General features: G+C 55.2%; 1 long non-coding RNA gene across 1 annotated transcript; it reads right to left on the bottom strand.

The window, feature by feature from the left end:
* Window positions 1-1,382: 1,382 nt before the first annotated feature.
* LOC144286958 (uncharacterized) lies at window positions 1,383-10,640 on the bottom strand. The gene is made up of 3 exons (XR_013354917.1): window positions 10,275-10,640; window positions 8,656-9,539; window positions 1,383-8,407 (listed from the first exon to the last, which is right to left on the bottom strand). It is a non-coding gene; the product is annotated as an uncharacterized LOC144286958 (long non-coding RNA).
* Window positions 10,641-11,483: the final 843 nt, after the last annotated feature.

Below are 11,483 nucleotides of genomic sequence, written 5' to 3'. Positions count from 1 at the left end.
TGCCATACCCCACCCCGGGGTAAGACCTTGGTGCAGGCCCTCCCTGAGTCCCCTGTAGCTGGGGGTTCCCGGGGAGTCCTTCGGTGCTTCACTCACAGTAGACACACGGTGATCTTTGAACGAAAGCATGAATGAACGAGCGGATGGCTTACAGCTCTGGTTGCCCTGCCCCCCTTATTCCTACTCCCCGGTCCACCCCTGACTTGGCTCCACAGACCCCTAAGGCTTCCGCAGAAGCAGGTCCTTTTCTGCCTCGACCCCAGGTCTCTCCAGTTTGGTTTCTGCTGGAAAACAGCGGCCTCCCCCACGAACCACCCTCCTGGCCTCCGTCCACCCTGGAAATGCTGATGGCTTCATATTTACTCCCTCTTGCCCTTCCTCCTAGCCTTTCCCCTCATCAAGTCCGCTTTGGAACAAATTATCCAGTTTCTCCCTGACCTGCCTTTCCTGTCTGAAATCACCATTTCCTAAACAGCTCCTCCTGGATTCAGACGAGGACCCTCTCTCCCTCCTGCCTCTGGCCCGGCTCATCGGGGCCTCGCCCCCTCTGCCGCCTGGGGCCCTTCCTCTTGAAGGGCTCACAGCATGATTTGTTTCCTTAAAACCATCCCCACCTCTCTGGGAGGACCCCACCATCCTCCACCACCACGATTAACTTCCTCAGAGGCTCCCTACTTATACATGAACGTGAGTGCGGGCCCTGCCCGGGAGAGATCCCTCAGTCTGTAACTATTCTGTGGGGCGAGGGAGGCACTGCTGTCACCGTAGGATCTAGAGATGAGCTCCGTGTGTCGAAGGCGGTGGTAGATTCCTAAGGGGTGACGGCTGTCTGCAACCGCCGTGGGTGGGAGAAGGGGTGAGCTGCCCGTGGCTGGCTGTATTCAAGCACTGAGTGGCCTCTGAGAAGTCTTTGGGAGTTCACAGGGGTGCAAAAAAATAAAGAGCCATTTCAGATCGGAGACCTCTGGGTAGGAGGGGAGAAGCCAACCCAGGTGCCCCTGTGAGGCTTCAGCCCAACGCAGAAGGGGTCGGGGGGCCGGGGGCCAGGAAGAGCCTCGGTACAGCCTCTGTGATGGGAGCAAGGAGCCGCAGGGACGCCGGGCTCTGCTGGGCTGTGGAAGGCAGGGATGAGTGGCGGCGTTTGGGTTGTGCTCAGCAGGAGGGGCCACGGGCCCTGCCACCCTGCTCCCTGGGAGGCGGTGGACGCAGAATTTCTCTTCCTCCTGTGGGACGCAGGGCCCGCGTCCCCCAAGTGGCAAGGGACTGCTCATCCAGACCCTGGGTTGCCGTGGCCCTGCCGGGTGGCCTTCACTCAGCCCTTGCTGGGGGCCAGGGTGAAGACGGACGTGCGTGTCCACACAGAGGGGCGGTGTCTACACAGAGGGGCACCTGCTTCTCCGGGAAAGACCAGCAGCCAGCGACTCCTCCCAGCTTCTTCCATCCGGTTCTCCCTGCAGCCCCTCTGTTGTGACTTCTGTGCTCTTTTTTTCCAAAACCCCCCTCTGACTTTTCTTCAAACGTGGGGGACTCCCCAACCCAAGTGCCTGGCACACAACAGGCACTCAATAAGTCTGGTCTTAAATAAGTGAATTCCATTAGATGCCTTAGGCACTGTTGATGCGCCAATTGTGTTTTGCAGAGTTGGCCCCACTTATAGCATCTACTGCACGGGCTCTTCCTTCAATCTGACCTTGCGGCTCCCCGGAGCCCGGAACCTGGGAGAGCTTCTGTGGCTGCCCTGACCTGTTGAGTACAAGGAAGTGACACCGAGTGACGACACGATAAAAATGCCACCCACTTCCCCCTTGACCTTCTGCAGACACTTGCTATCGGAACAGCTGCCATGCTGTTCGGAAGCCCAAACCGGCCCACGCGGAGAGACCCCACGTAGGTGTGCTGGCTGACAGCCCAGCTGAAGTCCCAGCCAACAGCCGGCACCAACCAGCAGACCTGTGAGTGAAGCCGCCTCCAGATGATTCCAGCCTCACATTCCTGAGCCGCCCTGCACCTCCTCGTCTCCCCGGCTGGACCCCCGGACGTCAGAGAACAGAGACAGGTTCCCACCGTGGCCTGTCCTGACTCACAGAAATTGCCAGAGATAATAAAGTGGTGAGCGTACGAATCCGCTAAGTTTTGAGGCGACTGGTCACCCAGGAACAGGTGGTCCAGACAATCCACTTCCAATAGGGAGCCCTCTGCTGGCCTCCCTTCAGCCTGGCTTACCCGTAACTGCCTTTGGAGAGGGTACAGCCTCCCCTTGACAGCCAGTGGTTGCCGGGGTAACCGGGTCCCCTGTGCAAGGTGTGGGAGTAGACTTTTCAAGGAAGTGCCTATAGCTGCTTTTCTTAGAAGAGAACACTTGTGTTTTCAAGGCTTGACCAGCACACAAAAAAAATCCAAAGCTCTTCCTTCTGGTTCTTATTCTAGCACCAATTCTTACTATTTTAGACACGTCTGCTATAAACTGAACGCTTGCGTCTCCGCCCCACACCCAAAATTCATATGCTGAAACTCAACCCCCAGAGCGACGGTGTTTGGAGGTGGGACCCTTGGGAAGTGGCCAGATCATGAGGGTAGAGCCTTCACGCACGAGGCTAGGGTCCTTATAGAAGGGGACTGTGGAGAAGTCCTTTCGGCTCCTGCCAAGTGAGGACACGTGAGACCGAGTCCGCCAGTACCTTGATCTCGGACTTCCAGCCTCTGGAACTGTGAGAAATAAATGATTATTGTTTCGTCTTGTACTTTGTTACAGCAGCCGGAGCTGACCAAGGCAGCATCCTTCCCTGTCGCCAGCTCTTGGCCTCCCGGTCTGCATACGAAGCGGGTTGGGACAAGGTGAACTCTTAGGTCCCTCTTGGCTCCGGGCTGCTGTGAGTCGATTGGTTGACCCTACTGTTCGAGTGGGCTCTGAAGCTGACCGCGAGCGTTTCAGGGTTCGGCACAGGCACAGGGGAGGCCGGCGATGCCACGGAGGCAGGGAGGCTCTCCTTCCTTCATCCGGTTATTGAACATTAACCGGCCAGGTCCTGGACCGAAGTAATTAATAACACTCTGAGCGTATCGGCTTTCTTTATGATTTCCTTGTCTCTGCTGAGGGTCATTTGCAGATGATTAATCTAAATCATTATTTAGATTGTGTCTAATCATGTTTTCAGGCCAGCATTGATAACCGCAGCTGTCTAATCTGAGAAGGGATCATTCTCCACGGAAGGGGCCTCCTCGTTGATGTTGACCCTAAGAGGAAGGGCACTTCCCAGGGTTAGGAGACTTGAGTTGACTGGGGCCTATAAAATATCCCACCTGGGCCCCCAGCGCCAGGTTGGTTAAAGAGACTGGCCTCATGCTCGCTTCCTCGTCATGTGACTTGGGAAACTCCTGCCCTCTCTGAGCTTCCAGTTCGTGGGAAAATACTGTCCCTTCCACCAGAAAACATCCTGCCTTGGCATTTCATGCCTCCTCAGTCCCAGCCTGGCCAGCTCCTATTCATCCCTCAGGCCTCAGCTATGTGGCACCTCCTCCGAGAAGCCTGCCTGGAATGCCTCCCCATCTACTGCTGTCGAGGCTGTTAAAGTGGCCCACCTGTGGTCTCACGTGCGGAAGGTACTAGGTCCGTCAGGGCTGCAAGACACACGTCGCCGTCCCTGCCAGACTATAGATGCTCTCCAGGGCCGAGACCAAGTGCGTTGTGCTTCTTGATCTCTTCTCGGCCCTCAGCACAGCTCCCGGCCCATAACAAGAGCTCAGTAAATATTTGTTGAACAAATGAGCAGAGATCATGCCAACGCCCCCGTCTGCTTCTGGTGATCTGGAGGCGTGACAGGTGGGCAGGCTCTCCCGCAGCACGGGATGGCAGGCGGAGAGGTACGATTGCCGTTAATGGGGAGGATAAGCTCCAGATGCTTCCAACTCCTCGGTCGAAGGAGAAGCCAGCGTGTAAAGGCAATCTGGATCTCCCCCAGATGTGCACACTCTGAGCAACCCGGATGGAAGTGGCACTCCCCGGCAGGTGCAGCCAGGGTTCTAGGCAGCAAGGTTGAGATCAGGGCCTCTAAACGCTGCAGAGAGTCTTCCTGGCAAGAAAAGAGGGAGAACTCTCCGTCCGTCCGTCCCTCCCTCCCTCCCCAGCTCTACCTTTCTGCTTCCTCAAGGAGAAGGGGACCCAGGACATGAGGCCTGGGGGCGGGGAGGGGCTGCATTCTACAGGGGACACCACACCGGGTCTGGGGACAGGTGAGGGGTTGTGTCTCCCATGTGGGGCTGCTAGCCAAGGGATGGTCGGAGGTCACTTTTTAGGGATAAGGGAGGAAAACGTGGTCCGTTGGTGGGGAGGGAGGGCCAAGGAGAGAGGTGAACATCCCGAGTATTGTCAACTGCAGGCTGGCTTCCCGGAGCTTCTAGGGCAACGGGACAGGCTGGGCAAAGCCCTTGGTGTTATCTTGAGGAGACCTCGCAGTCATTTTGTGCAAGAAGCAAGCTGCCCTGCCTCCACCCCGCGGCAGGCTGCAACTCTATAAACTCTCTCCAAGTAAAACCCCAGGGCATAATCGGGTGTGGAAGGCTGAATCAAGTGTGGGTATTACGCTGTGAAAACCCCTAACTGCCTGGCCCGGCAAATGAATTAGCTTGTTAAACAAAATACATACATCTGCATACATTTGAATACATGAATAAGATCAGCTCAGACCCTGCCCAGGCCCAACTTCTCCCAGAAGGAGGAGGAGGAGGAGGAGGAGGAGGAGGAGGAGGAGGAGGAGGAGGAGGAGGAGAAAAAAGAGGAGGATCCGGGAAAGAGAGGCTTGGCCGGCTCCCAAGGCTGCCCCTTAAAGAGCCCATGCCTTTGCATGCTTTATTTATAGATTAAATACAAAAAGCGTCTCCCTGCTGCATTAAAAACTACCCATCAAGGCTGAGGACTCGAAGGAGCAGTAAAATCAATCTCGCTGCATAAAGACAACAGCAAGCAATTGGCATGACATTTTAAGTAAATGCTACAGCCATTTGTAAATGTTCATTTTCCGGGAGCCCCCATCTATTATATGACAGCTCTTTTCTTAGCGTCCCGGTGTGAATTCAGTGGGTTTACAGATAAGCCCGTTGAGGAGAATGGATATCAAGATGTAAAGTGCTATAATACGGACAATTTGTTACTGCTGCACCAAGTCGCTCCGTCATTATGTAGTTGCCTCTCAAAGGGTTGGAACCACCTGGCTATTTTTACTCATTGGAGTTAGTCAGCAAGGGGGTCTGAATTTGGGGGAGAGGAAGTGGGTGAGGACGGACGGGCACAGCGGCCCCGAGGTGAGGAGACTTGATAGGGTCCTTGGGGTCCGGACTCACCCTTTCCAGATGCTTCTCCCTCAAAGAGGCCTGGACAGGAGAGACATTTCCCACCCCCGAGCCTGCTTATCCACAAGGTCCCAGGTCCCAACAGGAGAGGGTCCAACAGAGGCCAGAAACCTGAATTATGGGGCCGATCACCTGTTGCTCAGACGCCCGTGCTTCCGCGGGGAATGGAGCAAAGATCAGGCTCCAGAGGACCCCCCTTCCCTGGGGTTCCAGCCCGGCTCCCTGTCCCTCTTGGCAGAGGTGGCCCATCGGGGCTGGGGAATAGCCTGGCAGCTGCATGGCAACCTGCTCCGGGACTGCCCAGGTTGAAATATGGCCTGAGAGAAACTGAGGTTCCCCTGGCCTCATAACTCACTGCTTCCTCCGACAACCCAGATGCTTCCAGGGAGGAAATAAATGACCCCCTCGGTGAGCCTGGAGTTGCGTCGACGATGTGCCAAGCGGAGCAGATGACAGATCACAGCAGGCTCCCCAGTGGGGCTGATGGGAGGGCCCCCCTGGCCCTCAGGTAGTCAGGAAACCAAATGCCCAGAAATCCAAGTCCAGCTTCAGAAAAGAAGGAGCGCAAAGAGATGGACCACAAGGCTGGTCATTTAGGTCGGAAACCGCAGGGGACCTAGTTTGCAGGCAAGTCCCCTCCCAGATGTTACTGGCTCTCGTGCTCGGGCTGCTTCTCTTATGCTGTTCATCTGTCCATTCATTCAACCAACACTTGGGGGCCTCTTGGGTCTTTTCTGAGGCCCTCCTGGCCCTTCATGGGCTTTAATTTCGGCACAGAGCAGGCCATTTAGCCTGTTAACCCTTCCAGGGTACAAAGTATACCCCTGCCTATTGGTGTCTGGCACATAGTAGGACACAAACAGCTGTGGAACAAATGAATGAACAGATAAGCACATGTACACACCCACACACCCATCTGCTCCTAGGGTGCTGCTTCCTGGGGCTGGTTTCTCAGCAGGGCCTCTCCGGGGTGGGCAGGAGGATCCTGCCTCTCACTGCGGTTTGTTGGTTTGGACCCAGCTCTTCAGTAGACAGTGTCAAATTCTAATTGGGGTTTGGCATGAGCCAGCAGGAGCTCCAGCAAGTCACTTCCCTCCTTTGTTTGGGAAATGTGGCTACGTGATCTAAAAATGCCCTTCTAGCAATTAGCTCCCCTGACTTCAGCAGAGAAGAGGCCAAGCAGACCGGGGGGGGGGGGGGGGGATGTGGACACCTTCCGGGTTAGGTGTGGGGGTGGAGGGTGCTGCATCTGAAGGGTGCCGTGGCTGGCTCAAGCTCTGTCCTCAGTGATGGTAGCTGGTGGTTTCATCCTTCAGGATCCAGATGAGGAAACAGCTGCACCTACCAGGGAGCTGTGAGTCTCTCCAGAAATTCTCTTCTGGGCTCTGTTCAGCCTTCTGGATGCAGGCGGCTGAGAGCTGTCGTTTCTCAGCCCTATTCTATTCCAGCTCCCTGAGAGTATGAAGGTCCACTCAGCCTTGTCCCAGAAAACTCCTCTGGGGGGTGTCTCATGTCCTGGGTGGGGGGCCCAGGTCCTCTGAGCTACCTTGGCAGTGATGCTCGGAGCCCAGTCCTGTGGCTGCTGGGGCGCTCATGCTGCATGGAGGATGCGCTTCTGTGGAAGGGGGAAAAATGTCAAAGGCCTGTGACATGGAACTGCCCTGGTCCCTGACTGAGGGAGGGAGGGAATGGTGTGGGGTCAGGCGGTTGTTCCCCAGGTAATGAAAGTTTGCGTCCCTGGACCGCTGTGTCCAGTCTGGCCTGAGTGGGAGTTGATGAAGAAGTGTCTAGGTGCAAAACTCAGTTCTTCTTCTAAGATAAATAAATGAGCAATTGCCAGCCGAGGTGCCACGGAGAGTACTTAGCTTAATCAAGCAGTGTCATCCCCGAGGTAATTTCGAGGCCCCATTCATCACGGCTCTTTCATCCTCTCTGTGTCACCGCTGCTAATAGTTCGTGCTCAGGCAGAGAGTTGCCAAGCAAACTTTGAGTCACGTCCTCATGTCCACCCAGCCAGCTCTTGCATCTGTGGGTAGAGGCAGCGTGACTTTCACAGGGGTTGACAACCAGGGATGCTCAGGGACTGGTGAACCAGAAAGGCCACTGGCCACTGCCACACCAGTTGGCCGTAGCCAGACATCAGAGAAGAGGGGGGTGATAGTTGGGAGGAGGTCCCTTCTTCCCTGAGGCTGGAAGTCCCTAAAAATTGTGAATTCTCATTATTACAACAAACCCAGGAGGGGAAAAAAAGCAAACAATGAAAAAGCTTATCATTGGGTATAATAAAAGTATACATCACATACTAAGGGGTTTATAGGAGGAATAACTAACCCACGTCTGGTCAGCAGGGACCACTAAGTCTGGTCCTGGTGCTGGGCCTTTGCACTTGCTGCTCCTTTGCTCTGAAACTAAAGTGGCATCCTTCTTGCCATTTCAGACTCAGGCAAACTGAGAGATAGGACAGAATGATGGTCATCCAACCAAGTTATGGATGATGATGGGTTTTGAAAAAGCTCTGGCCCTTAGGAGCTGCAGGGTTTTACACATATTTCCCAATCTCTCTGTCCCTCTGTTCTTCTGATGATCTCACTGGGCAGGAGAGGATTAAGTGACAATCCCCGGGCTGGGACAGGACATTAAAAAGTGGGAGCCAGTGATGTCAGCAAGATGGCCCCTTCTTCCCCGTCAGTACGCCGAGTGAGCAGAGGTTCACAAGCTCCTCTTGTCAGAAGTGGGAGTCGGCCACAGAAAAGTGGGGTGACTTGCATCGAGTCACATGGTAGGTCAGAGTTGGGAACAAGGTCCGAAATCCCAGTCTCAGCTCTCATGGTTTCCATAGCAACAGATCCCAACCTGGCGACGAGTAGGCTTGATTTGGTGACATCCCGGAGTATATAAAATTATCTGAAGGCCATCACAAAATAATCAAATCGTACGCTCTCCTGTGCTCTCTCTTGGTGGGGATGTCATAAAGGTTTGACAACGATGACAAGATGTCAGTTTGGTTCCTAAGGAGTCAGACATCCAGGTTGAGCCTGGTGAGACGATTTCTGCCTTAACTCTGACACGGGAAAAGTTCGAGTCAGATTCAATTGTTTGTGCCTTTCTAATTAACCCCCCGATGCCCAACTCCAGTTGCCCCAGACCCTCCATCTCTAAAAGTCACTGGTGTCCCCACCCCGCCCCCAGCTCCAGTCAATTGCTTCCATGCTCAAGAGCTCCCCTGCCCCACCCTGTCCACCAGAGCTGGACAGAGTGGCCAAAATACGAAGGTTGAGCTTCGGAAACTGTGACGGCTGGAAGAATCACCTGGAAAGCCTGAGGAAATGTGGGTTTGGATCCAGCAGGTCTGGCGGGAGGCTTGTGATTCTGCATTTCTAACGAGCTCCCGGAGGCCGTTGCTGGATGGCTCTTTGAGTTCCAGGTGTTAAGTACTGATTCTCCCACTCTGGAGGGCCTCGGAATCACCTGGAAGATTTGTTCAAATGGATCCCTGGACCCCACCCCCAGAGTTTCTGGGTTCAGCTGGTCTGGGATGGAGCCTGAGAATTTGCAGGCCTAACGGGCTCCCAGGTGATGCTGCTGCGGCTGCTTCTGGGGAGCACACACCTGGAGAATCATTGCACTAAAGGCTGCAAGTGGCCAGGTGATGCAGCTCCCTGACTCGTGACACCTGTGCACTGGCCAGGTGTGTCCACTGGACTTCCCGTGCCCTTCCCGTCCCCCTCCCGGGATGAAGCTTCCTCTGTGAGGCCACCTTCCACCGCAGGGCAGAACCACCCCTTGGTCCCTGCGTTGAGTACACACACACACACACACACACACACACACAGAGCTAGAAGGAGAGAGACTGATTTTGCAAAATCTGCACAAAAATTGGCTGAATTTATGTTTCCCCTGCAAGAGAAATGCTGCCGAGTGGAAATAAAATGCAGGATTCCTGGGCACTTCTATTACCTCTTCATGTCACCGGCAGTGACTGATGGTGAAAAGTAAGATTGCAAACGGAATCGCTTTCGCTTTGCCCAGAACAAACTCCAGCCGGCGACGGAGCCTCCTGCAAATCTGTGGTTCTCCCAAGTGTCACCGACAGCGGCTCTGAAAGGCGCCGGGAGAGCAGCCAGCCTGCAGGAGACAGCCTTCACCGGGCCCAGGCCCCGGGGGCCCCGTCCTTCACCTGAAAGCAGGGGCCCCTGCAGGCGAAAGGGAATCCGGGTTGATTTAATGCGGTTCATTTTTCTTCCTTGTTTTAATCACGGAGTAATAATAATAATAAACTCGCCTTTATATAGTGTCTTTCATTGCCAGTGTATCACCGAGCACTTTACAGATTTAATAATAGAGTTTCAGAAATAAATAATGGGGAATAATAATGGGAAGGATAAATAACGTATTTATGGAATTGTATTGTGGTTTATGGTGGTAAACAATCCCTCAGACAGCCAGCAGCCGGAAATTAAGAGGTTTGGAAAGGAGAAGGGGACCGAAAAGAGAGGCGCCTTCAGGTAGGATGTGCACCGGACTGGGGCCCCATGCAGGGGGGCAGAGAGAAGGGAGGGTGGGGGGCTCCCCAGTCACAGGGCAGGGCTGGGACGGCAGCGCGGAGAGGAGGGTGGATTCTCCAGAAGGGAGGGTGAGGTGCCTGATGTTGATGAGGGCTCAGCCCCGCGTAGGGCGGCGGAGGAAAGAGGATGAGTGACAAGCTGGCCCAAGTGGCCGGGCCACCAGACCCCACCTGGCTCCGTCCTGGATGCAGGGCTGCCCCAAAAGCTAGGCCGCTCCTTGCTGGACCGGGAGCCACACTTCCTTCCCTGCCTGTGCCAAGCCTTCCTTCAAGGATGCTCGAGGCGCATTTTGTGGCCACCCCCGCTGCAACCTGAAAGGGGGCCCTTGAAAAGAAGAGAATGTTATATGGAAATTGCTCTTACCGAGTTGGTATCCCTCCCTGGGCTTCTAGCAGGTGCCTGGCTGGAGGGATCGGCGGGTCAGACGTACAAGGGGAGGGGGCAGGAAGAAGGGACAGGCACCTGGCCCTGCTAGCACCCCCAGGAGAAAAGATCGGGATTTCCCTCTTGCTTTGTCCCTCTCCTCGATGGTTTGATGATTAGAGACTTAATCCGTGAAAATATCAGCAGGCCCAGGTTCCTGCCTGATTGGTTTTTGCCTGGCAACGTCCTAGGAGCTTTATTTACATACATTGTCTTTTTCTGTAGATGAGGAAATTGCTCCATCGCAGCCGCACTGAAATCCTTCTGCACACGGAAGATTTCAGCAGAAGCCGGAACGAAGCCAATGTCAAGTGCTCAGGATCCGTAAGTGTAGCTTTGGCCTCCCCGGACCTGTTTCCAGAAGCCACAGTCCCAGCCTGTGGGTGAAGTGCCAGGCTCAGTGGCTGAGGCCTCGAGGCCCGAGACCTGGAGGCAGAAGCTGTGGGGGGCCAGTGCGGGGGGGGGGGGGGCAGGTTGGTCACTGGGGTCTGGACCGGCTCTCCGGTGCTGGGCTCCAGCCAAATGGCCCCATACAGGGAGGCTGCTCCAGACACGTGCCCTGCTTTGGCACCGACCACTGCCCGCCGGGTGGCCGCCTGGAGTTGTCGGGGCCCCTTGGAAGTTCCTACTGGGATGGCTTGTTTCCCTCAGAAAATTCTGGACTTGCACGGGCTTGTAAACAAGTGTGCTCACCTGGCTGGCACCTTACATGGACCTTAAATTTATTAGTCCTTTTTATTGTCTTTTTATTGTCCTGTAGGAGGCTGATCAGTGACTCACTGAGGGCCCGTCTGTCTCCCCAGAGCATCTCCAGGGTCTGGATGCTGAGCGGATGTAACTCTGGGCCCGGTGTCAGGGGCAGGAGGGCAGGAGGGCAGGAGGGCAGGAGGGCAGGAGCTTGGTGCCGGGCGCTATCCCTTCCCAGGCCCCAGCCACCACGGATTCATTCCACGCACGGTTCCTGAGCACCCACTGTGAGCCAGACACCGCACAGCACCTGCTGGGCGTATCCGAGAACGAGCAGGGTGGAACCGCACTCTCAGTAATCCTAGGACTGACTATATGATTATAATCCTGCGAAGAGGGTCAGGGCTCTGCGTAGACGCCCACACAGTGGACATTTACGGAGCCTCAGTGTGCCCATCTGTA

Source organism: Canis aureus, chromosome 16 (genome assembly GCF_053574225.1).
Source record: "Canis aureus isolate CA01 chromosome 16, VMU_Caureus_v.1.0, whole genome shotgun sequence".
NCBI classification, from domain to species: Eukaryota; Metazoa; Chordata; class Mammalia; order Carnivora; family Canidae; genus Canis; species Canis aureus.
This window is presented reverse-complemented; position numbering and strand designations above follow the sequence as displayed.